This window comes from Chelonoidis abingdonii, chromosome 2 (genome assembly GCF_003597395.2).
Source record: "Chelonoidis abingdonii isolate Lonesome George chromosome 2, CheloAbing_2.0, whole genome shotgun sequence".
NCBI lineage: Eukaryota > Metazoa > Chordata > Testudines > Testudinidae > Chelonoidis > Chelonoidis abingdonii.
Window position 1 is genome coordinate 186,948,701 of NC_133770.1, and position 24,856 is coordinate 186,973,556.

Genomic DNA, 24,856 nt, shown 5'->3' on the forward strand with positions numbered 1-24,856 from the left:
CAAAGTTATCATCAGCTAAGGAGTTGTCAACCTGAAAGACAATGAACTGAATCACTTTCTTGGGTTAATTATAATTTAAATAGAGCTGACCTAAGTTGTAGGATTTAGGGCTTGTCTTCACTGGCACTTTATAGCGCTGCAACTTTCTCGCTCAGGGGGTGTGAAAAAAACACCCCTCTGAGCGCAGCAAGCTTCAGCGCTGTAACGCACCAGTGTAAACAGTGCACCAGGTGGGGGGTTTTTCAGAGCACTGGGAGAACTCTAACCTAGCACTGCCCCGCAACCACACAAGCCACATTAAAGCGCTGCCGCAGCAGCACTTTAGCGTTGCCAGTGTAGACTAGCCCTTAGATCCAGTTTTGAAGACCCTCCCAAAGTTCTGAGGTGTGTGGATCAAGGATTATGATTTGGCCTGTTATAGGGATAGATGCCAGCTATGTATTTTACATCTGAATTCATGTTCGAATTTCAAACAGACCCTAAAAGTTCATGGAGGTTCTGACTTACAGACTTAATTCATGCCCATTTCTAAATTAATCAAAAAAGTGTGTTTTTAATGTTGTTTGTAGCCATGTTGGTCCCAGGATATTAGAAACAAAGTGGGTGAAGTAATATCTGTTATTGGACCAACTTCTGTTGGTGAAAGCTTTCAAGCTACACAGAGCTCTTCTTCAGACAAGTATGAGTGAGATTAGAGTCTAAAAGAATCAAGGCATGCTTTGCCTTTGTAATAAACAAACAGGACTACCCTGCCATCTTGTGCCTGCCTGGAGTATAGCTACTTTACAGCAGTGTAATTTTGTAGGGATGAGCCAAATCTGAATTATAATTAAGAAGAATGTCTGCCTTTCCTATATTTGGGTCTGTGTAAGTGCCTAGAAACTTGATGAGTATTAACAACAGCAGCAAGTCTTCATTCAGTAGGATCATGTGCTCTGAAAATGGGTCACGTGGGTTAGCAACAGTCAGCAGCCAGTTAGAAAAGATGCTGTCAGGGTTCGCACAGAGCATGCTTGAGGACATTTTTCCTGAAGAGCTTTGGAGTGGAAACATCTCTGTGCAGGAGCTCTTAATAGAAGAGACTAAAGAAAAGCCAGAAAGTGCTGCTGCTTTCTGTCAGGAACGGTTTAAAAGCAACTGGCCATCTGACAGAAGAAGCCACTGTGAGGAAAGAGACTTTTAAAATGACAGAAACATGTTAATCAAGTTGGACTGAACATGAAGGTTTGAGTGGGAGGAATCACTGGGGAGGGAAAGAGAAGTTGGCTGGCTGTTAAAGCATATGTCTGAATTGCATATGTCCTCTGCCTAGGAGGAGAGTTAACCTGCACAAAATGTTTTGGCTTCTAGCCCATAACAGCAGCATCATGCTGCTTTATCTTTTTTGTGCCAGAGTCCTGAGATGAGGGGTGTCACTTCGGTGGAGAGGCAGAAAGGAAAAAATTAATAATAATAATAAAGTTATTGTTGAGTCCAGATTGGCCAGTATTATTTTTAAGGAAAAAGTCAGGGTGAAAGGATAGTGACCCAGTTGTGTGCTCCTTCAGAATAAATTGGCCCTTCTTGGAAAGCCTCAGAGAATAAAATCAACAGAGTTCTGTAGACATTACTTTTAAAACCTATAGAGATTAATAGATATTAGAACTCTTCTATATGTTAGTTGAAACATCCTATAGAATTTTTCAACAGAGATAGAATTCTCAATTTAAAAACCCATTGAATGGTTCTAAGTTGTTATACCTATATAACTTGTCCATAAGAATACCTAATATAAAAAAAGGAAGAAACAAAGGGTTAGAGCAAGAGCTCACTCTTATTCCTGAATATGGGGTGGCATGAAGCGGCATGTCCCTAGCTGGACTGCTGGGAAGAATCGTCTAACTGAATCACAATTCCTTCGCTTTTTCCCTCCTTGTTTCAGGAGGTAGTTATTTCCTGCACAGCTTTCCCCCACTGCACAGTTCTGCAGGCCAGTGAATTGGAAGGGGTAGAATCAAGATTGTGCCCACTCCTGACCTCTCCACCATTTGCTGCTGGGGGTGGATAGCAGCTATGCAGAGCCTGCTTGTTCCCTCATATTCAGGGCTGGTCTACACTAGAATATGAGGTCGACCAAACTATGTCACTCCAGGGCTGTGAAAAATCCACATCCCTAAATGACGTAATTAAGCCAATCTAAGTTTCTGTGTAGACAGCACTAGATTGACAGAATAATTCTTCCACCTACTGCATCTTGGGAAGATGGATCACCCAAGCCAATGGGAGAACCCCTCCCATCAGTATAGGTAGTGTCTTCACTGAAGCACTACAGTGGCACAGCTGCAACTGTGCTGCTGTTAGTTTTTTAAATGTGGGCAAAGCCTTAGACCCTCAATCTAGCTAATCCCTGTATGGCTGCAGAGAAAGGCTTGTCGCCTGCTTACTGCCCTGCATGACTGCAGAGGACAGTGTTACAGCATAAAGTAGACCAGATTAAATAAAGTTTAGTTTTTTTCTCCTAAGGCCAGGCTGGAGAAATAGTCCTTCATTTCTACAAATGAAAAATGGACATGGCCTTGACAAATTAAAAGCTTTTTTCATTGTATCCTACTACATTGCTGTCAGTTGGCTTAAACACAGATTCAGAGTATATTCTGCTTAATCAAACCCCGCCTCCTGAAAGGCCTCCTGCTTCCAGGATTCCAGAATTCTTGCTACCCTCCAAGTCCCTTGCCTTTCTCCCTCATCCCACTAACATACACCCCTTTATCTTATGATGCCTTTCGGAGAAGGCTTCCATTACCCTTGGTCTTTGGGGCCAGAAGGTCATTTCTCCTTTCTCCCAAACTCTTCTGGGAGGTCCAAGCACTCCCTCTCTCATCCTGAATTTGTATGAGGGGCTGGGCTATGAGACTTAGTGGTTCTGTGCCCACTCAGTCCAGAAAAAGCCTATGGTAGTAGCAGTATGCTGATATTTCCCAGGCTATGCTACACCAGACATCTCAAGCACTAGAGAACTAGTTAGCCAAGTCAGCAGAGAGCAAGGATGTCCTGATTTTGCTGCTATTATTGGGGGGTAGGAACATAAGAGCATAAGAATCGCCATACTGGGTCAGACCAAAGATCCATCTAGCCCAGTATCCTGTCTGCCGACAGTGGCCAATGCCAGGTGCCCCAGAGGGAGTGAACCTAACAAGTAATGATCAAGTGATCTCTCACAGGTAACTGTGTTTTCTAGACCTACTGGCAGATGTGAGGGAGCTGGTATAAACTGCACCTCCCTAACAAAGATTTATAATGGAAAGAGTAAAGAGTCCACTCGTACCCCCTCGCAGAAGACCGTGGGAGAAGTAGGAGAGGGGGATGAGCACCCTCATAGTTGTACCTGGTAGGTCATCAGCAGTATCAATAACATCAAGGATTCCAAAATCATGAGTCAGGTCTGCAATCATGAGACTCACAAAAAAATTATCAGTATAGGGTTCTTGTTCTTTGCATTCAGTTTTCTGAGCCCTTAGAGTGCACTTGGTTCACATTTTCAAGTTTCTGTCCACAGCCACAAGGACTAGTCACTTAGTTTAAAAGAACAAATAAAACAAAACAAACAAATAAAAACAAAAAAGGCTGAGATTCTCACTTTCCAGGAGCGGGAACTATCACAAGACTCAAGATGAAATCATGAGGGTTGGCAACAGTGCCGCATTCCAGGAAAGGGGTTTGCTGGGGATTCATAGGAACGGGCCTGGGAGTAATAGTCATTTATTTTATTGACTTGTTCAGTTTTTAACATGAAAAGGAAAGGCTCCATCCAAAGCTCTAGGTGATCTTAATGTCACTTTAAAAAACTGCAATAGCATAAAGTCACTGGTTTACCTGAAAACAACCAGCTAGTACCCCAGAATACCCTCTGGGCAAGCGTATAGTAACCTGCCACAGACCTTCCTGCACTCTCCCGAAATGGGTTTTACCCTGAACTGTGGCATGTACATTTCAGACCAAAAGACCCCTCATGAAAAACACCCTGTCTTTTCAAGGGGGCCCTATTGATGCACCTCTGCTGTCCACAACAGTCTCAGAACAGCACAGGGAGAGTTTTATGGGGTCAGAGGTCTTCCAGTTATTCAGAAATGATGATCTTCTATTCCTAATAGATATTTGGGCTGTTAGATCAATTGTGTATTTATCTAAGGGCTTGTCTACACTTAAAACACTACAGCGAAGCATCTGCACCAAGGCAAATATGCCACTGTAGCATGTCAGTGTAGACACTACCCTATGCTGAAGGGAGGGTTTCTCCTGTCAGTGTAAGTAATCCACCTCCCAAAGAATTCTCCTGTCAACCTAGCATTACCTACACCATGGGGGGTTAGGTTGATTTAACTGTGTTGTTCAGGGGAGGTGGATTTTTCACACCCTGAGCAGTATAATTATACTGACCTAATTCTCTAATGCGGACCAGGCCTAACACACATCCTTGGTCTTTCTGAGTACCACATTACTGTACTTCAGGGAAGAGGAGACAGAGAAATTGGTGGAGGTGTCCTAAAATCTCAACCCACTTTTAGCTCTCTAACAGTAAATCTGTTGCTATTTCACTGAAAGTAGGCTAGTGGCATGCATAACATTTGTATTGTTCAGTGCCAGCACAATGTACAGCACATAAACTTAAAGGTGACCTGTAAAGGAAAATGTTGATTTGTTCCTCTTTATCAAGTATAAAGAAGGCCTGCAAGGTTGATTTATTTTTAAGGATATTTCTCCTTGCTTGGACTCCTTGGAGGTCTCAGATGTGGGTTGTGAGCAATCTCTGCTCATAACTGGGTATATTGGCTCTTTAACAAAGACATCTTTTCTCCCAAGTGTTTCTCAGTTGCTTATATTAAATGTATTAAAATCGTACAAAACCCTAGAGTTTTGAACTACTGTACAGGAGGCAGTCCAATGGGGAGAGAAAATGAGTAACTCTCCCCCATATTCAATCTGTCTTGAGAGTAGGGTGAAGGCAGTCCACCTGCTAGCCCTCTCTCACCCAGTGGAGAAAACGCTTTTGGCAATGGGAGCAAGCTGAGGTTTCTCAAGCTATGTTACAAAAGTGTTCTTTGTTGCTTAGGCACCAGAGAGTCACTTAGCCAGTGGCTATCTTGGAACCACTCCCTTCTGAAGGGGATAGAAGATAGAAACTGCAATTTCAGTAAAAGACTAGACAAAGCCACGTCAATCCTCACAACTGATAAAGTGACAGCTTTCTGGAATCAAAGTCATTAGTGACTTGGTTTCTGAACAACCAAAGTGTGAATTAACAAGGTGTTGCATTTGCTGTCTCAAATCATGCAGACATAATAGAGATTTCAACAAGTGACAGAAAAACTTTGAGAAACTTTACTGAACTTGTAGTTATTAACTTTTTGGCACCTCAGCAAGGTACTATTTACAAAATTAGCCTGAGATAATCCGTGTGTCAAATCTAAATAATAAGATTCAGTATTTATAATTAAATACTGTTTGGTATTGGAGCTGTCCATGAATTCAACACTTCATACGTTCATGATGGCATTAAAGTGAGCTTCTTATAATTAAGTATTCTTATAATGAAATATTTTCTCCCATATAGTTAAGATATCTGTCAATAAATATATGTAATCAAGCATAAAAAGCACAATTTTCAAGCTTGTATCTGTAGTGTAAGTGAGTATCACTCGGTGATATAATTAAATGGATCTCCTCCCCTCAATCCCCATTCAGTTAGTCATACAAATTAAGAAAAACAGCATCTGCTTGCTTTCTTGTACGTATTATACAGATTGCTGGAGACTGTAAGGAATTAATTAAGGGATCTGGAGCCTTTAGTCTTAGATTTATTCATTCAAATCCAGATCAAGGGTGAAATCCTGGCTGCACTGAAGTCAATGGCAAATCTCCAATTGGATTCAATGGGGCCAGGATTTCACCCCCGTTTATAGTGACCAAAAATAGTTGGCAGTTTGGTGGTGGTCAGTGTGAAATGAGTTGTTGCTTTAGCTGTTAGCCAGGATGGGTAAAGAATGGTGTCCCTAGCCTCTGTTTGTCAGAGGGTGGAGATGGATGGCAGGAGAGAGATCACTTGATCATTGCCTGTTAGGTTCAATCCCTCTGGGGCACCTGGTATTGGCCACTGTCGGTAGACAGATACTGGGCTAGATGGACCTTTGGTCTGACCCGGTACAGCCGTTCTTATGTCCATTTCCTGGAGTAGGTGAAAGGTGACCATAACACAACCCTTCCTCCCCATCCCCAATATTGTAACTGACACCCTTGTTGGCAGTATTACCAGGAAAGAATAAATAAATCTGGGGACTGACCTACCTTCTCAAACTTAGACATGGGTCCTTCAGTGTAGGGCTGAAACATGCTTAGGGCATCCTCTGGCTCATTGCTCAGCAGATATGGACAATATAAGCAACATCTCCTTTGGCTGTCCCCTTACACTCCTGCTTGCAAAGCCATTAGTCCAAAATGATCTTTCAATAATATTTTGAAGATGGTTCTTTGTTTTCCCCCTAACTCCCAATAAACAGCTGGCAATATATGTCAGGGCACATCAGCTATGCAAATATTTGTAAGCTGTCTGCCCCAAAACCACAAGTAGAAGTTAGTTATATGGAAGGTACATAAAGGTTCTGAAGTTTAAGATACAATTGTAAATCAAGAGATGTAGTCTGTCCTGCCTTCTGCTGGTAGAAGGTACAGGGCACCGATAGCAGAAATTCTGTTCTGAGGGTGTTGTAGTTTTAACTAGTCTGTGAGCTAGATATCAGGAGAATCACATATGCTAGACAGTAGAACTTGGATGGACTTCTGACATTGCAACACAAATCCCTGTTGCCTGAGCTAAGGGTGAATCACCATAACAATAACAGGGTTTGTAGTTTTGTAACCTGCCACTACTAAAATGTGCAGTGATCACACACTTGCTAGCATCTCTGGCGTGGAGTTCTGTACAGGACAGTAGTGTCTAGTCACACTCTTAAAGCCAAATTATGGCTGCTGTAATACACATGTGCTGCCGGGTCTGGAGAAGAATGCAGGTAGTCAGGTCTGTGCATCTGGCCATGGCCCTACATTCCCATGCACTGGCCAGGGGTTCTTGGGTTGTATAACAAGGGACACCAATGAGTGTGTTCCTCCACCTCTTCCCCAAAGGCACTGGGTGAAATCCTGCCCCCTCTTGAATTCAATGGGAATGTTTTACCATTGACTTCAGTGGGGCCTGAATTTCATCCATAATGTCTGCTTCTAATGTCCCAGGAAGAAAGAAACTAGACCGTAATCTGATCTCTGTCTCTTGTATAGTGGGGAAAATATTCACCAAAGGGCCACCAGGCAAGCCCAACTCTTGTCAATTATTTAGTTACTTTAAAGTACTTTCTTCTCTTTCAGAGAATAAGTTCCACTTTTCTAGCTTTTTCCAGACTGAAATCTTCCTAAAATCTGCAACTATTCTGGCTGTACTAGGTTACACCCACTCCAGGGCAATAATGCCCTTTTCATTTGAAAGGGTGACTGAACACAGTGTTCCAAATGAAGTGCGGTGCCTTGTGCAATAATATTTTCACTTCTTTTCATTTATATTCTATTCCCTGATTCATCCCAATATCCCATTTGCTTTTTGTGCTCAAACCATTCACTGGCCTAATGACTTGAAGGGTTTTTACTAAAATAACCCCTAGAGTAAATTCTTATTCTGGTCAGTTCACTCTGAATTACTGTTCCACTTAAAGTGTACTCTCTCTGTCTTGGTTCATTGCCTCTAGATTTATGATGTAACATTTGCCATATTTAAATTACATTTTCTATGTACTGGCCCAATTGCTTGAAAGATCTACATCACTCTAAATCCAGTTACATTGTTGCTCATTATTCTGTCTCTCTCCAATTCTGGTACCATCAACTAATGTTGATATCTTACATCTGATATTCTCATCAAAATCATTGAACTATATTACTAACAATTCTGTGCATTTAAAAGATAGAGGTCAGCTTTTAGAAATCTCCCATGGTCACCAGAAATAAGGCCAAATTTGGTTAATTTTTGCCTTTTTATATGGGAAAATAGTCATTTGATATTTGTATGGAGAATTTTATTAGCAAATATAAAAAGTGCTTTGAAAAATATTTTAATCATGCATGTAATTTTTTTATGATTCTGTCTATTTATATTTAATGTGCTTGTTATCTTTGATCCTTTTTGCCCAGAGGGTATCCAAATGAACAGCCTGGCATTAGTGGATTATCTTTTGTGAATCTGTAAGTTATCTGCCCTTTTAAAATTTTCACCAAAAAAAAAAAGTCTTTGTTTTTAATGTGAACAGACAACAAAATGTTGTCCAATTCAAATGACTCTTTCTAACTGTCTCTCTCCTACCCTGTAGGGTGGGACAGAGGTCTTTGGTGGCCTGGGGCAAAATCTGAAACTGAGCCTGCCCTTTCTAAATAAAATTGAATACAAAAAGTTTAAGAAGAATACCCATCGCAATCATGAAACTAGGGGTACAGAAACACTGAGGGAAGGTGAGGTTGCAATGCCATTAGGTTTGAGGATCAAACCCCATGTGGCCCTGCAACTCAGTGTCAGACCTGCGTAAGTTCTAATGAACTCCGTGCTTGTAACAGACAGCTAGTGCTCCTTAGAAGTGATACTTTAAGTACTGCAGTTATGATCAGCATGAAACTTTTAAATGTTTCATTATATGCTTGGGAAAAGTAAAGTTCAGCCTCAAAGAAGGGCACATTGGGCCACCCCTTCAGGGGTGCCTGAGACCAATCACTGCACTTAAAGTGGGGGCATAGGTAACTTTCCGTCCTTCGCTCCCACTCTGCCTGGGGGTGGCCCAAGGCAGGGTTGGCTCCCAGCAGTACTTAGAGCAGCTTCAGAGTTGCTCTAGCTTGCTGTATGTGGAACTGTCCCCATGGGAACTTTCCACCAGCCCAGGATCACCAGTCTGCAGTGTTCTTTTGCCATACTATTACACCCACTTTACCCCCTTGTAACTCCTACTTTGCCACAGAGCAGGGGGCAGAAGCAGGTGGGATAGAATGTTTAACCCGGGTAATTCCTAGCTGCCATAATGGCCACTTGGGGCATCGGCAGCTGGCCGTAAATTAGAGTAGTCCTTAAACCAGAGGTCCCCAAACCGTGGGGCATGGAGGAATGTTGGGGGGGCATATTGGAACCCAGGCCAGCCCCCACAAGAGGCAGGGAGGGGGAGCACCCAGCCTATCCTCACCCCCAGCTCTGCTCCGGTCCTGCCCCCAGCCACATCCCTGGCTCCCTGTCCCATGGCCGGCCCTGTCCCCAGCCTTGGTGTGACTCTGCTACCAGCCCAGCCCTGTCCCCAACCTCAGTCACTGGCTGTGGCTCTGTTCTGAGGCTGGGAGCAGGGCCAGGAGTGGAGCCATACCTGGCTGCGGATCCACTCCCACCCCCACCATCATCCCATGACCGTGGTCCTGCTCCCGGCCCCAGACCTATCCCCAGCTGCAGCCCCAGCCTCAGCCCTCTTACCCCATCTGTGTTCCCCCCACCGCCTGAGCCGTGGCCCTGCTCCCAGCCCCAGCTCCAGGGGGAGCAGGCATGTGTGGACAGGGGTAAGTGGGGTATGACCCTCAAAAGTTTGAGGACTGCTGCCTTAAACTGTATGTATAGCTGGCTCTTCTGATACACCCTGTGTGCTCCTCAGTCACAGCCCTGTGTGTTTAAATGGCAGGAAGGATATGAGTCACAAACGCAATCTAGTTTTGTAAACTCTAACATTTACTAAAGGCAGTTTGTACGAATCATAAATCATTGTATTCCATAAGGTTCATTCTTCCCTGTTATTATGCATGAACTTGCCTTGGATGCTGTTTCAGTAAAGGTATTGCCTTGCTATTGCCCTGTGCACAAATAGATGGAAACACTGTAGTAATAGTTATATATATTATATCTGAGCAAGTAGGCTCCATATTGAATAAACAAATAATGAGGAATTTGTGATGAAGGAGAGTCACAGAGAAAACGTACCACACCGCAGCCAAGTTCAAAAACTTCTTTCTTTACTGTAGGTACTTACTTATATGGTGCATATCACCTTAGTATCTGAATGTGTCACAGATGTTAATGTATGTGTTGTTACAACACACCTATGAAGTAGGGAAGCACCATCTTTCTCATTTTACATATACGGAACTAGGCCTATATTGAATCAGGAGAATAAAGTGTGAATTAACGAGGTCATGGTGCATGTATCCTTTCAACTTATGCAGGCATAATAGCGATCCCAGCAAATGACAGAAAATTTAACTGCAGTTATTAACTCTATGATTTCTCAAAGATGTACTTGTTAGAAAATTAGCCTGAGATAATCCAGGTATTAAATCTAAATAATAAGATCCCGTATTTATCATTCATACAGTTTAATATTGGAGCTAGCCATGAATTGGGCAATTCATACTTTAGTGGTAGAATGAAAGTGAACTTCTTTTAATTACTGTAAATTTATTTCCATATATCTAAGACAGCTGTTACAAAGTATGGTTAGATATTTCTAAGTAATCCACATTCACTGAGTTTTATTCCTGCTAAAGCTGGTCAGAGAAATTTTGGTGGAACCATAGTCCATTGGAATATATGGTTTCATGAAAACAAAAAATGCTTTTTGAAATCAAGTGAACTTTACTGGAATTTCATCTTGGAAGAAAAGAAGGGGAAAAAGTTCTAACAATGTTGAAAAGTACCATTTTGATTTTTTTTGTTTTATTTTGAAAGAACTTTTTGTTTCTGATTTTTTTTATTTCATGTTATATATGAACTATAATACACATTTTAAAAAAGTGAAAATTAAATAAAATATTTTGAATATGTCAAAACAATGTTTCAATCAACCTGAAGCTAAATCTTTTCAGAATTATCTTTTTTTGAAGAATTTCTACATGTTCAATGTTCATTTTGGTTTAGAATTAATCCAGATTTCAAAAATCCTTTGCAAAACAAAATTTCCAGACCCCAAACACCTCTAATTCCTGGCTTTATCGCTGAACTGTTCTGTGACTTTGGGCTAGTCTCTCTACCACTCTGTGCCTGAGTCTCCCTATCTATAACATGAGGATTATAATATTGACTCATCTTTGTAAAGAACTGTGCGATCTATCTACAAAAAGCACTAATTATTACTGTATATTTATTCTAACATTACGGTCATCATTAGCAGTAGATATCATAGGCCAAGGGAGGCTAAGCCTCCCCAAAAAGCCAGGTGTGGCTCAGCCCAAGCTCCACCCCAAGGTCCTCTCCACCTCCTGCTCTTCCCCCGTAGCCCAGACCCAGGCTGCTCCTCTTCCCTGAAGCATGTGGAGGCTGGGGCAAGCCAGTTGGCAGCCCAGGCCTCAGAGCAGCTGGGGCCGCCCAGCATTCCGGGGCTGAGGTCAACCGGCACTTGGGCCACCTGGCACTCCAGGGCTGGGAGTGCTGGGTATGCCAAGGGCTGGGGGGCACTCTGGCTGGCCAGCCCAGGACTGAGGGACATTCCAGCCAGTCAGCTCAGGGCTGGGGGTGGCACTCCTTTGGACGCATTGTGGAGCTTGGGGCACAACTGGAGGCCTTTTTATTTTGGTAGATTTATCTTTGACATGTTTTGTCCCCTCCTGTTTATATTTGTCCAGCTTCAGTTTGTTTTTGATTCATGCAAATTAGGATGAAGTGGAGTCATTTGCTCTGAGGGCAAATTTTCCTTGTGCCAAATCCTTGTATAGTGGTTGGCAGTCTATTAAATGATGCATGGAGACACCTCTCAGGTGTAACAGGGTTGAAGTACATTGGCAAGGCAGTGTGGGGAAGCTTGTGGTGCTGTTACCTGTGCTGTGTCTTTTATTGCTCATAAATAGAAGGAAGGCCTCATTCATGGGGCTATGTAACATTTAAGCCTCAAAATGAGGCTTACGGGTGTCTTGTGTTCTATATAATCCTCTACTGGAGTGAATTTCTCTCTCAGCTTGTTCCTAGGCATCAGGACTGCTATGAAATAGCATGAACTATTGATATGGCAATAACCACCCCAAACACACCAAGAAATCTGTTATCTACAGCCAGGCACGCCAATACCACAGAATATGTTCTGAGGAGAAAGTCTGGGATATACACCTTAACATACTCAGAACCACCTTCACCAAACAAGGACACTCCACCAGAGAAGTAGATCACATCACCCAAATACCTCCAGCGATTCTGCTTGAATACAAAGATAAAATCCCCTCCAACGACACACCCCTAGTCATCACCTACCACCCTACAGAGGAGCCTATATGGGGTATCTTCAAACACCTACAATCTATATTCAATGGGGGCCACATCCTGAAATAAACCTTTCCTGAACCCTCTCTTTTGGCCTTTGAACACCACTCCACAACCTGTCCAAGCTCATCATCAGATGCTAGCTCCCCACAGACCACGACACACCAACTCAAAGCAGCCCCAGGCCCTGCTAGAACAGCTGGTGCAAAACCTGCAGACACATCTCCACTGCTACAGCGATCAACACACACCACAACACACCTTTCAAAATCCATGGGTCCTACACATGCCTATCACAACATGTGGTGTACCTCATTCAGTGCACCAAATGCCCCAGTAACAACTATGTGGGTGAAACCAAACAATCACTATGCTCTTGAATGAACTATCACAGGAAAATGATAAAAGCCAAAAATACCATATCACCTGTGAGTGAACACTTTTCACAAAGCAGTTACTCTATATCTGATCTCTCAGTCCTCATCTTCAAAGGAAACCTGCATAACTCTTTCAAAAGACAAGCCTGGAGGTTGAATTATAACTTTACTAGACATTAAAAATCATGGACTGATTAGAGACACTGGATTTATGATTTATTACAACAATCAGTAACCCACTAACAACACCCCTTCCCCCAACTGCCGTTTCTGCCCCCTCCCTTCCTTTCCTCCCTATGACTTCAACTTGAACGGTCCCTTTAAATATGTGTTAACTACTTATGCTAAACAATCTGTTGCAATTTATATTTAGCTGTGACACTCTGGTTGTGGGCTTGTCTACATGTACGGAGCTACAATGGCGCAGCTACACTGATGCAGCTGTGCTGCCGTAGCACTTTAGTGATGACACTACTACACTGACAAGAAAGCTTCTCCTGCCGGCATAGTTAATCCACCTTCCCGAGATGTGGTAGCTATGTGAAAGGGAGAAGCTCTTCTGCAACATAGCACTGTCTATCCTGGGGGTTAGGTCGGTATAACTGTCATTCAGGGGTGTGGATTTTTCATAACCCTGAGCAATGTAGTTATACCGACATAGATGTGGTTATACCAACATAACTGTAGATCTGGCCTGTGTCTACACTACAATTAAAAATCCACAGCTGGCCTGTGCCACAGACTCAGGCTAAGGGGCTGTTTAATTGCAGTGTAGACATTTGGGCTTAGGCTCTAGCTAGACTGTAGTATCCTGCAAGGTAGGAGGGTCCCAGAGCTTGGGCTGCAGCCCAAGCCCAGATGTCTATACTTCAGTTAAACAGCCCTGCAGCCTGAGTCAACTGGCACAGGCCAGCTGTGGGGGTCTAATTGCAACATAGACATGTCCCCTGAGTACATTTCCCAGACCTGAAGAAGAGCTCTGTGTATGCTCAAAAGCTTGTCTTTCTCACCAACCAAAGTTGATCTAAAAAAAGATATTACCTCACCCATCTTATTTCTCTAATAAGCACTTAGACATCCTGCTTGGCCTCTGGATGCCTGTATCCAGCATCCTAGACTGATTTTTTTTTTTAATAAAAAGAAATTCTTTGCTATTTTTCATACAAATCACATGCCGTTATAAATGGCTTAACAGTTTGACAGACTCAAAATGCTAAAAAACAGCTGTACACTGATGTGAGCAGCATGTGTAAGAATGACTTGAATCTAGTTCTTGTCCCATGTAATTCCCAGTGGCTTTTATGTTTTCCATAAATGGTTAAGAAAAGTTCTTGGCTGGAGACAGTAATACAATTTTTAAATAAATTCTTTGTAGTCACAACAAGAGCAATCTTATTGCATTTTTCATCGTAATTAACACTGACATGTCTCTAATATGTGAAGAATCTATGGTTCCTCACTAAACTGATCCATAGAGATAAATTGTCTTTACGCTTCAGTTTCTTGGGATAGGCCAGATCCTCTTCCCATAGAAGTCAACAGCAAGACTCCATAAACTTGGAGCTGACCAGGATTAGGCCCTCTATGGTTTACTCAAATGTGAACTTCCAGTAGCAGTATTACTCCCAAGGATCCAAGCTCCACAAAAGAGAGCAAGGATAATTTAAAAGAGTTTGGCAAAATACTATGAAAAGTTAGAGGGTTGATTTTTTTTTAACCATATCCAGTCTCTCACTCAAGAAAATGTTCTTCGACACCCTTCCTGTTTCAGTAAAAACACCTGAGAGATGTGAAAACGTCCCTCTGAACAGATTCTAATGCATAAATTCACATCACATCTCCAGGGTCAGATTTAGTGATAATTTGACTCAAACTAATATATACGTAAAGAGATTTTGCAAATTTATAATTTCCAAGGGGCACATCTGTTAATATTCTATTATAATTTCTTAACTCCATTTCTTTCATTAAGGAGCTAATTTTGTTCCCACGTGGATCATTAGCTTTTACCCATTTTGATTAATTTAATTCATATTACCAATAGCTACCTAAGGCTTTATGAACTGGATGGGAACTTTTAGCTCTTGTTTTAACCCAGTCTCTCACCATGAGAAATCTTGTCAACTCTAATTGTATTTAGAGAGATTTAAATTCACTTCTGACATTATTTCCAAAGCTATAGTAAGTGAAGTGTGTATACGCTCCTCATAATGAACTTTTTACATCTTCATAGGCTCTGAGCAGGAGTTTGATCCAGTTTATCTTTCACTCACAATAGACCAGATCCCAAGAGACACTGAGCGACCTCAACTCCCACTGAGACCAAAATGGGCATTGCTTAGGCCAGGTCTATACTACAGAGGAATATTGGTATTGAAAAATCCACACCCTGGAGCGATGCAGTTATACTGACCGAACCCCTGGTGTAGACAGCACTATGTTGACCAGAGGCTTTGTTCCACTATCTTGTGGAGGTGGATTAATTATGCTGATGGGAGAAGCTGTCCCATTGGTGTAGTAGTAGCTTATGGTATTTAGCCTGATCATCTCATTCACAACAAATCAGACTAGATTCCCTTATAGCCTAGTGCCACATGATGTCTGCCACAGCACAGGTGGAGGAAGGGAGGAAGAAGATGCAGGAGGTCCCCTTTTTTCCCAATGAAACTTCCATTATTTGACTGTCTGTAAGCCCCTGAATGCAAGGGGTTGAAGGACTCTAGTTCTGCTGGCGGCATTGGAGAGACCAAAAGGAACATGTCTGGGCAAGGTGAAGGCTTGGCCTTCCTTTGGCACACTGGACAGTGCTGGGAGGCCACCATTGGGGAGGAGGGGAGAAGAATGGGGGAACACCTCCCGCACCTTTACAAAAAGAGGAGAAGTGAACAAATTGTTGGCAAACAAGTCAGCATAGAGTGCCGGGATGCCTTTTTGACTGTTCCTAACTTCTGCAGCCACAACCAGGCAAGCAGAGGAGCTCTACCACCCCCTACAGTGTAGCTTAAACACTAGGACCCTTACTGTGACTAAATATTTTCTTTGTCCTGCCATGTTCTGCCAATAAGTTATCTTCAAATCCTAGTAAGAGACATACCACCTTGCTAGCTAAGGTATGTTTTTGCATCCCACCTTGTACTTGCTTTATAATGCTAGGGGGAAGATTTTCAACAGCACCGAGAGGCATGAGGCACCCAATGGCTATTGACTTTTAGTGGGCTTTGAGCACCTGGCTCTCGTTAGCTCCTTTGAAAATCACCTCTCTAATGCCCAGAAATGTTAATCTAGATGCTTGTAAAATGATTTCATCCTTATTTTTGCATTCATCTAATGTGCTGTATTTTATTCTGCTAGACTCTGTTCTGACCATTAAAATTTTTGGCCTGCAATTGTTCGAGATGTTCACATACTCAGGTAAGTGGCAAGATTTTTTGGCATGTGTTAACTGAATAAATGGCAAAAATGTGGAAACACTTTGAAAGAAATCCATGATGTACCTGACCCTCACTGAGCTGGCTCCATGCTCTAGCAGAGTCTCTGCAATCTATAAAGTCAAAAAATGATGCACTCTGGGAATTTTTTTAGCAGAAGTGCTGCAGACCAATGTGATGAGGAGAGATCGAATGGGCCTGACTACTGAATTTAGCCTATATTACTGAATTTAATTTAACTTTCATATTTTCTTTTCAATTCACCATTATATGAATTACTTAACTCAAGGGATATTTTTCAGTGTCAAGCTGGGTGCAGCCTCCAAAGTCAGCAAAGACACAGGCTAGTCACCTGAGCTCAAAATTAGCAGGTCAGCTGGCTTGAGAACCTGAGCTGCTGCCCAAGTTGCAATGTCCACACTGCTATTTTTAGCTCAGCTTGAGCTAGTGTGAGCCTGTCTACCCAGGCTGGTAGACTCACTCCCAGCTGCAGTGTAGCGATACCCAGAAGGCCTGATTCTGAGCTTGCTGGCAGCGCAATGGCAATTTTCATATTAAACAATTTAACCTCTCTCGCCTACAAATCTTTGCTGACCATCTCAGTACATGGTGCCATTAAACCATTTTATCTAATATCTGTCTAAAATTTTCCCTTCATTTTCCAGCATAAGCCCCCAGTGAATCATTAATTTAACGAGATAAAAATCTCTAGCTAAACAATTATTCTTATAATAAAGTTCCCATGGTCCACTAGGATACCTCTCCAGGGTATCTATTAAACCAAAATAGTCCCACACAATCATTTACATCTAAAGAATTCAATTCATTTCTGACTCCCTCCAGGCACTTGTCTTACAGTGATCTAATAAGGAGCAGTTTTGGCTGTTGAACAATAGTCTACAAAGAGTCCATGGGAACTTTGAACACCAACCCCAACATTTCCTGGGAAGCTGTATTGCAGCATCTCTCACGCATCCCTTTTGAAAATGAAACCTTTCAGAGCATTTGGCAATGAATGCGTTATTCTGTAAGAAAAGTCTATATAAGTTTTCTAAATAAATGGCCTGCCCTAGGTTACAAAAATATTATATAGGTTAGAAAAACATTAACCATCTTAATTAATCCTGATAATATATATAACTTCAATAATATTCACAGAACCACTGAAACTGAAGCTGGAAAAGATCTATAAAATCATCTACTCTGCATAATGCTAGTGCAGGACTGTATTGCTTTTTCTAGTGCTCTGTCTTATCCAGATTTAAATTACCTGTGAAATTCCCATTGACACAAAACTGTCTTGCTATAATGTATGTAGATTCCCTAGCAGACACTGTCTGTTGATTTTTTTTCATAGACTTGAAACTAGAGAAGTAGGGATAATAAAATACTAGCTTCCTAGGTTGTATCAATTCCATAACTGCATTTATACCAAAATCATCCACTAAACTGCACTCATGAGACATTAAAGGCCTTATGTGTAATGGGAAAATAAATTTAACATGATACATCACATTAGAAAAGTCTTACCTACTGTGACAGAATGCACCCCTGTATTCACCCCCTACGCAGTATTGTAATAATCTCTGTACAAGATATGACAATTTGCTGATCAGTAATATCATGATAAAATGTGTGTAGCACAATTATGTATTAAATTTCCCCCATATGATGTTAAAAATGCATGTTCAGACTCACATAGCACCAAACTGGTCAAACAGACCTGTCTTGAACAAAGGAGTGTGCGTTTGCCTTAATTTGCATTTAATCAGTAATAGGGCCAGCGCTTCCATTTAGGTGACCTAGGCGGTCGGCTAGGGCACTGGGATTTGGGGGGGGGGGCGGCATTTTGCCACCCTCGGCAGCAATTCAGTGGCGGAGGGTCCTTCCGCGCTCCGGGTCTTCTGCGGCAATTCTGCAGTGGGTCCTTCACTCGCTCCGGGATCCGCCGCTGAAGTGCCCCGAAGACTGGGAGCTGCAGAAGGACCCCCCCGCCTGCCGCAGAATTGCCGCCAATGACCAGGAGCGTGGAAGGACCCCCCCCCCAGGGCACCAAAAACCCTGGCACCGCTCTTGATCAGTAAACAGAGTCATCATCAAGCAGGAAGGGGGAAGAGAGGAAACAAAAGAGAACCTGCATGTGAGCATACACAGATGAAAAAACTCAGAAGGGAACTTTCTTCCACACAGACTCTTTGTCTCCTGGTTCTCTGCTAGAAAGGTTTATTTAAGAGGGGGACTGAAGCTATAAAAAAGCGGAAGGGCAGACACCCCTCCTCTCTTTCTCTGTCTGTCCTTCTGACCCTTTGCACCTGAGAAGACAAAAGAAGCATCTGTTGGACTCTGGAGGAGGAATGTTGACCTAGAGGTTTGTCAGTAATACTATTGAAAGCATGGGGCGAGAAACTTTACTTCAAATCTAATATTGTTTAAGTTAGAGCAATGGTGGGCAGCCTGCAGGCCGCATGCGGCCCATCAGGGTAATCTGATTGCAGGCCACGAGACATTTTGCTCACATTGACTGTCCACAGGCATGGCCCCCCACAGCTCCCAGTGGCCATGGTTCTTTGTTCATGGCCAATGGGAGGTGTGGGAAGCAGCGGCCAGCACATCTCTGTGGCCCGACACTTCCCGCAGCTCCCATTGGCCAGGAACGGCAAACCGCGGTCACTGGGGGTTGCGGGGGCCCATGCCTGTGGACAGTCAACATCAGCAAAATGTCTTGCAGCCTGCGTTGAGATTACCCTGATGGGCTGCATGCAGCCCATGAGCCGCAGGTTGCCCACCACTGAGTTAGACACTAGAAAGCATTTCATCTTTATTTTTCTTGTATCCATTTCTCACTCTTATGCCTCATTGCTTGTACTCCTTTATAATCTATCTCTTTGTAGTTAATAAATTTGTTTTATTGTTTTATCTTATCCAGGTTATTTGAGTTAAAATGTCTGGGTAACTCTATGTATGCAATGTTGTAGCATTTTGCTGTGATGCTGGGGGTACCTTCCCACACCTGAAGAAAAGCTCTACTTGAACATATCTCTTTCACCAACAGAAGTTGGTCCAATAAAACATTACCTCACCCACATTGTCTCTCTGGGTAATTCTATTTAAGGTAATAAATTGGTGTATATTATTCCCTTAAAGGAACAACAGACTTAATATATCTGGACAGTTCAAGAAAGGGGTGGGTAGTACAAGACATACATTTTGGGGGGATAATCCAGGACTGGGAGTATGTTGGGGTTACCCAGGCTGGTAAAAGCCAGAGTGTAACCCATGTGTGGCTGGCAAGTTGCAGTTACACACAGACACTCTAGGTGTGGCTTGCACGCTGGAAGTCTGTGAGTGGCCCAGGTGGAAGCTGCTGCAGCAAGGCATTGTAGGGCACCCAAAGTTGCAGGGTGGGGTGACCCAGCCCCTGACTGGTTTGGATTGCACCCTGGCATGTCACACCTACCTGATGTTAAACACGATTTAGTATAGACCGGGATAAGTCATGTTTTAAAATGCGTTAGCTGATTGTAGTTAAGTTTAAGATCCCACCCTCTTGCCCTCAGGGTTAATCATGGTCCACTAATACATTTTTTAAAATGACTGTCCTTGTGCATGCTAAGAATAAATTCATTTTTAATTTCATGTTTGTTAATATGTTTTCTAATAGGATGCATTTTCCCAGTAGAGAAAAGGCCAGGACGAGCATCAGACCGTCTCCAAAGTCAAAGGCTACACATGAGCTAAAGAGAATCTCCTTGTATGTCCTTGGAATCCCAGATATCCCTAGCCTCAAAAACAGAAAAAGAAAGTCAGGGACAGTCTCTGAAACCTGTGTGAGAGATGAAACTAGGAGGGTTCCATTTGTAAGCTGAAATTAGGTTTTGGGGGAGCAGAAAGCTTTACTGCCACACGAGACTGTGAGGCTCTGGGAGATGACAATTCTGGCATAAAGCTGAGGAATTTAAAGGATGGATGAGGTGTCTCCAAGTAGATAATTCTTTCTATCCTACACTGTGTGCCTTTAAGGTTAGCAACTTTGGCTGCTGTTGCTGGGACTATATTTCAAGCTAGAGGCAGACCTTGTAAGAATATTTAAATAAATCAATATGAGGTTTGTCTAAGGTTATGTGTTTGTTAAAGTTTTATTGATTATACTATTGGTTGTAAATTATGTAACTTAATAAAGCTGTGGACTCTTTCCAACAAAAGACAAGGAGGTTATTCAGTTAACTGGAGCCTTAATGCAAACAAAAGTAATGATATGGCACATTATGAGACCACAGTCCAGAGTCTGACAAATGCAATTCATCATGGAAATGACCACAACATCACAAACACTAGATTATGTCATCACTGAATGAATTAGGCAGGTGGGGGCTGCTTAAAAAGGGGAAAGCCCCTACTCACACACAAATAACTTGGTCATAAAATGGAGCAATAAAAGTGAATCAGGATAATAGGACTCTCCGAGCAATTCAGTAGATTAGTAGTATGTTTTGCATGTAATTGTCATGTCCATGTTTTACAATGTAGATACTTTTTTACTCTGTTTTAGTATTTATTGTTTTGTCAAGCACTGAGAGATCCTTCAAGATGAAAAGTGCTTATATATAAATCATTAGTATTAAAAAAGAATTAAGAACATATGGAAAATGTAGATGACAATTTTTTCTTTGTGTAAGCCATAGAAGGAGCCAGCATTAGAGCCAAATAAGGAGCATGTGAGTTCCTGATTCCCTGGTTTGGACTCAGACTAGGACCTCACATTTCTCTGGAGCAGTGGTCACCAACTGGTATATTGCAATCAACTGGTTGATCCTGGAACCTCTGACAGTCAATTGAGATCTCTGGCCACTAAAGGTCCAGCAGCGCAGTGGGGCTAAAGCAGGCTCCCAGCCTGCCCTGGACCTGCGCTGCTCTCAGAAGTAGCCAGCATGCTTTTGCAGTCCCTGGGGAGGGTAGGGGGCAAGGGTCTTCATGCACGTCTCCTGCCTACAAGCACCACCCCGCAGCTCCCATTGGTGGGGAATGGGGAACTGCAGCCAATAGGAGCTGCGGGGGCGGTGCCTGCTGGGAGGGGCAGTGCACAAAGCCACGTGGGCCCCCCAGGGGCTGCAGGGGAGCGACGTGGGGCTGGGGCAGGGTCTGTGGTAAGTGCCACTCGAAAGTCCCCACCCCACCAGCCCTGAGCCCCCTCCTGGAGCCAGCATGCCATACCCCTCCTGCACCCTCAACCCCCTCCTGCACCCTAAACCCCTGCCCCAACCCTAAGCCCCCTCCTGGAGACAACAACACGTATCCTCTCCTGCACCCAATACGCTGTCCCAGCCTCTGAACCCAAACTCCCTCCCAGAGCTTACTCCTCTCATCCATTCCTGCACCTCAACTTTTTGCCTCAGGCTCAGCCTGGAGCCACCTCCTACACTCCGAACCCCTTGGCCCCAGCCCGCAGCCCATCCTGCTTCCCAACCCCTGTCCCAGCCCAATGAAAGTGAGTGAGGGTGGGGGAGAGCGAGCGATGGAGGAAGGAGAGATGGAGTGAATGGGGCTGGGCCTCGAGGAAGGGGCAGGGCCTCTGGGAAGGGACAGGTTAAATCCTAGGTTGCCCTTAAATTCAAAAAGTGATCTTGTGCATAAAAAGTTTGGAGACCACTGCTCTGGGGTATTTGTTTTCCTCTCAAAAGCAAATATTTGCTCATTTATTTTCTTAAAAAACCCGAACACTTATAGACTCATAGACTTCAAGGTCAGAAGGGATCACTATGATCTTTTAGTCTGACCTCCTGCACAAGGCAGGCCACAGAATCTCACCCACCCACTCCTGTAACAAACCCCTAAACTATGTCTGAGTTATTGAAGTCCTCAACTTGTGGTTTAAAGAACTGATTCAGAAAGAGTTTAAATTGTGACTTTCAAAGTAAATAAGAATTAACTCTCCACAAAGCAATGTTTGAAAAGCAGGAGGAGATGTGTGTTTGTTTCTAATTTCACTTCTAATACCAGTACCGACCCCTCAGGGATACCACTATTTATCTCTCTCCATTATGAAAACTGATAATTTATTCCTACCCTTTGTTTCCCATCTTCTAACCAGTTACTGATCCATGAGAGGACTGCCCTCTTATCCCATGATGGCTTACTTTTCAAAAGTCAATTTAAATTAAATACATTTAAAAAAAATTATGTTTTATATATTTTTATAGAAATCTAGACCTGTTATATGTTTTGGTGTAACTTGCATTATCCTTATGTTAAATTTGCATTATCCTAACAAAACATTTACTTTATTAATATCTCTTTTATATATCTCATTGGCCCTGACACCTCCCTGTAAATTCGAACACCTCCCCTAATTTCAATTCCTGGGGAAACCATTGCCTGGTGCTCTAGACTGCACGGCACCATGAATGGCTCCGGCTGGGCGGCACGGCTGCCAGTCCTGCTGTTCTGAGCGACATGGTAAGGGAGCAGGGAACTGGGGGAGGTTTGATAGCCGTGGCAGTCCTGGGGGGCCTACCGGGGACAGGGAGCAAGGGATGGTTGGATGCGGTGGAGGTTCTCGGGGGGAGGGTTGTCAGGGGATGGGGAACTGGGGGAGTTGGATAGGCATGGGAGTCCCAGGGGTCCTGTCAGGGTGAGGATGTGGATAAACATCAGGGCAGTCAGGGAACAGGGAGCAGGCGGGGTTGGATAGGAGATGGGGTCCCAGGGGGATGGTTAGGGGCAAGTGGTCCCAGGAGGGGGCAGTCAGGGGACAAGGAGCAGAGGGGGTTGGATGGGTCAGGGGTTCTGAGGGGGATAGTGGGCTAGCAGATAGGGGGCAGGGGCCAGACTGTTCGGGAAGGCACAGCCTTCCCTGCCTGGCCCCCCATACAGTTTTGGGACCCTGATGTGGCCCTTGGGCCAAAACGTTTGCCCATCCCTGATCTAACCAGTTTAGAAGCCAGCACACATTTCAGTCAGCATGGCTCTGATCTAGACAAACTAATTAAACATGGCTGTTGACTAGTCCATTAGTATCCTCTCTCAGCTGTTCCCAGGAACTTCTAGCCAGTACGAACACAGCAGGCACCTGGTGCGCTAATTAACTTGTGTAATACACACAGGCATTCTGAAGTGTGATTCTGCTCTGAAAACGTCTCTCTCTATATTGGGCACCTTCTAACTTGGCTGCTCTGTTCCCTGTGTGCATTGAGAGTCCTAGCTGTTGATTTTACTGGCAAAAGTAAGTGTTTATTTCTTTTCACTCCTCTTAGACCTGCAGAGCCAGTACAGACTCTAGAAGAGAGGGAATCTGTCCTGGTTCACGTACAACCAACAGAATTGTTAACTAATTGTATAGTAACAAATTGTTTGTTTCCCCTTGACTTCCAATATGAAAGGGCTGCCCCATGGGAATTTTACCCATCCTACAAAATATTGAGTGTCTATCTCTGCAGCACTGTTCCCCCTTTCTTCGTACCCCATTGATAGTGCTCCCCAGGGCTGGACATCTGCAGCTGGGTGGAGAATGGACTGGGAGAAGGGGAAAGTACTGGTGCATGCTCCGTTAAGACTGACTCCAGATCAGCTTTCCACTGAGACACTATGAACATGGCATCCCCGCTGTGCTACATTTACCAAATCATTTTTCATTGTACAACTTTTCAAAAGTGACAAATAATTTTGGATGCTTACATTTTTGAGTCTCCAAATTAAGATCTCTTAAATTTTAATTAGATCATGAGTTATTTGAGGAAGGGATCACCTTTTGTGTGTGTGTGTGTGTGTGTGGTGCCTAGCCCAATGGGGCCCCATCCTTTCAGTGCTTCTAAGCACTACAGAAATGTAAAATAAACAATTAGGGATCTAGTTTTTCTGAGAAAGCTGAATATCCAGCGTCTAAACATCAGATACCCTGAAGGTGTCTAAAGTAGGCAACAAAAATTGAGACAACGTGTTTGTACTTTAGGCCTAAATCTTTGAGTTGATTGATTAAAATATGATCTAAAACACATATGTGGCAGATGAGATTGCTTTATTCCATTTTTGTCCAATCTGAGATTGACTATTACTAACAATCTGGCAAAAATTCAAAGGTGAGAGTGAGATTCTGCTTACAGTTAAACTTGTGTGAAGTCAGAATAGTTACTCAGATTTATACACATGTAACAGAGCAGAAACTGGTTCTCAGAGTTTAAAGCTGTGAGTTAATCCTGTAAAAAGACACTGGTATCACTGTGAAGCCAGTGGAAGTTTTGCCTGCAAGACTGGCACCAGACTCTGCGTGCACATACAAGATATGTTAATAAAAATCCATAATGTGTAAGTATCAGCCAAGGTTCAAACCTTTCCCCACAAAATAGCCTCAAACCCTTCCTCCCATCCACTAATGGCTCCACTGTAGCCCTTCCCCAGAAAAACCCTGAAAGAATAGATAAACTGTGCAAAGCAAACCAACTTAACAGCTTCAGGTTCTGAGAGCCAACACCTTGAGAAAGCCCCAGTCAGACTCCTCACTGAAAACACTCTCACTCTCTCTGAATAGATCCATAATGTAGAAATAGATTGGCTCCAAAGTAACACGGGACTGATCTCATAATACATTGTGAATGTGACATCTCTTTTTAAAGTTAGCTTGAGTGTGGCAGTGATCTTTTTAAAGATTCTTTCTAAAGAAATAGCGCTTGATGAAGTGTTAAACTGGCAATCCACTGGAGTGCACAAAATGAGCTCCAAATGATTTAACCCCCATGACAGCGAGTTATTTTTACCTGGCCATTAGCCATAGTATG

General features: G+C 43.1%; 1 long non-coding RNA gene across 1 annotated transcript; it reads left to right on the forward strand.

Annotated features, from left to right (window-relative positions):
* Positions 1-1,052: 1,052 nt before the first annotated feature.
* LOC142046226 (uncharacterized) lies at positions 1,053-19,882 on the forward strand. The gene is made up of 3 exons (XR_012655119.1): positions 1,053-1,224; positions 16,012-16,071; positions 19,750-19,882. It is a non-coding gene; the product is annotated as an uncharacterized LOC142046226 (long non-coding RNA).
* Positions 19,883-24,856: the final 4,974 nt, after the last annotated feature.